Raw genomic sequence first — 2,360 nt, 5'->3', positions numbered from 1 at the left:
ATCTGGATGGGTACATGAATAGGAAGAGTTTACAGGGATATGGGCCAAATGTTGACACTACCCGCACCCCCCCCAATACACACACTTACTTTCTTTCTTTCTCTCTCTCTCAGTGCCACAAAATATAACAGATACACATTCACTTCTCACTCCCTTTGTCAGTCGCTCATTTCTCACCTTCGTCACCCTCTTCCTTCAAATTGGGCACAAGCCGCGCCGTCAAATCCTATTGGCCGGCAGAGCCGTCCGTCATCAAGCCACGTCCCGCCCCTACTTTCCGAATGGACTATGTCCCTGCCCATCGTACGGTCCCGCCCACTTCCCTCCCTTGGATTGGTTGCCTCGACTGTCGATCTCCTCTTGTTACGACGCCCGTGGTTTTCGATTGGTCGGTTTCTATGTCCATCGTTGTGTCGCGCCCAATCGCTCCATTGACTTGGCCCTGTCCTTTTCCATCAAAAAAAATCGAAAGAACTGCGGATGCTGTAAACCAGAAAAAAAAACAGAAGTTGCTGGAAAAGCTCAGAACGGAGGAAGGGTCACCGGACCGAAAAGTTGACTCGGTTTTCCCTTCACAGATGCGGCCAGACCTGCTGAGCACTTCCAGCGATTTCTGTTTTTGTTTCCACCTTCTCACTCTCTCTTTCTGTCGCTCATTTTTCACCTTCGTCATCTTTCTCCATCAAAATGGGCTCAGGCCCGTGTTCGCCTCCTATTGGCCGGCGGGACCATCAATCATCAACACTTTTCTCTCCCTGTTTTCCGAATGGACCGCTCCGCTGCCAATTATGGGACCCCGCCCATTCAGCACCTTCTGATTGGGTAGTTCTCGCGCATCGCAGATTTCGGCCACGCCCCTGACGTTCAAATGGTAGATCTCGCTGTCCGTCGTCGGTCGATGACCAATCCCTGCATTCATTCGGCGAGTGGGACCCCGCCCCCGGTTGCCGATTGGTCTGAATCCCACGATCATCGTCATGTTCTGTCCAACCACTTCACCCGTTGCCCCTCTACCATGTCTATGGATATGGTCGACCCCGCCCCACTTTTCCATTGGTGTGGTCAGCTGTCCATCGTCCTGGGGCGCCCATGTCCCCATCCGGTTGGCTCTTTCCCACGTCCATCAAAACGTTTCTACACAGCACAGAGATAGTAGGAACTGCAGATGCTGGAGAATCTGAGACAACAAGGCCTAGATTTCTGAAGAAGGGTCTAGGCCCGAAACGTCAGCCTTCCTGCTCCTCTGATGCTGCTTGGCCTGCTGTGTTCATCCAGCTCTGCACTCTACACAGCACACCCGCTTTATGGTTCCGTTACCAAATCTATCACCCGAACTTTCCGTCGATTCGTCTTTACCCCTGTCCATCATGCTGTCCCGCCTATTTACCTTCCTCCGATTGGCTAGACTGCCCAGCGTCTATTTATCCAAACGCTTCTACCCGCCCCCTCGCCGCAAAGTGTTGCGCAGGCCAATCCCGTTCGTTCCCGTCTCCCAAGTCCTTGCTCTGAATGGAGGGAGCACGGATGACGACCTCCAATTATTGCTCATTGGCTCCAAACAAAGAGTGTCGCAATCAGTTATTGGTCTGTGTGCTTATCATTCACTTGCCTCGCGATTGCCCCATGGCCTTCTCACTTGTCAATCAGGTAAAACGCAGTGGGGTTTCGGCCGCCACGCTATCAATCACCTGCCCGCCCCACCCTGTAGCCATTTCATTGAATGCTGCCCGCCTTCTCCCTTGGAGGGAGGGGCAAGCAATGGTGGTTTGGATCCGGATTGTATTGTGATGCTGCTTTGTCTCTCACTGGTAACCATCATGCACAAGTACCAGCGTTGGACCTTCAACTGACAAAGGAACAGCGCTCCAAAAGCTTGTGATTTCAAATAAACCTGTTGGACTATAACTTGGTGTTGTGTGACTTCCAATTTTTACATCTCACCAGCTAACCCTCTCCTCACATCTTGCATTCATCAGGACGGTTTGCAAGAATACCAATTTGAGGGGGAAACAGACATTTGTGCTGCAGGAGAGGCAGGTGCCCATGGTCACAAAGCAGACACAGAGACTGCAGCATTTCAAGAAGTTGACTGGCATGCCATCACTTTTCAGGGGCATTCAATGCTGGCCTCACCAGTCCCACTCCCATTCAAAATGTTCAAAAATCTTGCTTCTGACATGCACACTGTCTCAAACAAAAAAAATTCATCTCGCGGTGCACTTTGTAATTTGAATATGCACTTTATCTGGCCACCACTTTCTGAGCCTGACTGGCTTCTGCTGCTTCACTCGCCATGTAGATTCTCACTGACTGACCCTAATCACTTTTATCCCTAGGGGACAAGAATCTTACAAACTTTG

Source organism: Rhincodon typus, chromosome 49, assembly GCF_021869965.1.
Source record: "Rhincodon typus isolate 14 chromosome 49, sRhiTyp1.1, whole genome shotgun sequence".
NCBI lineage: Eukaryota > Metazoa > Chordata > Chondrichthyes > Orectolobiformes > Rhincodontidae > Rhincodon > Rhincodon typus.
The sequence above is the reverse complement of the archived record's forward strand: the minus strand, read 5'-3'. Positions refer to the sequence as shown.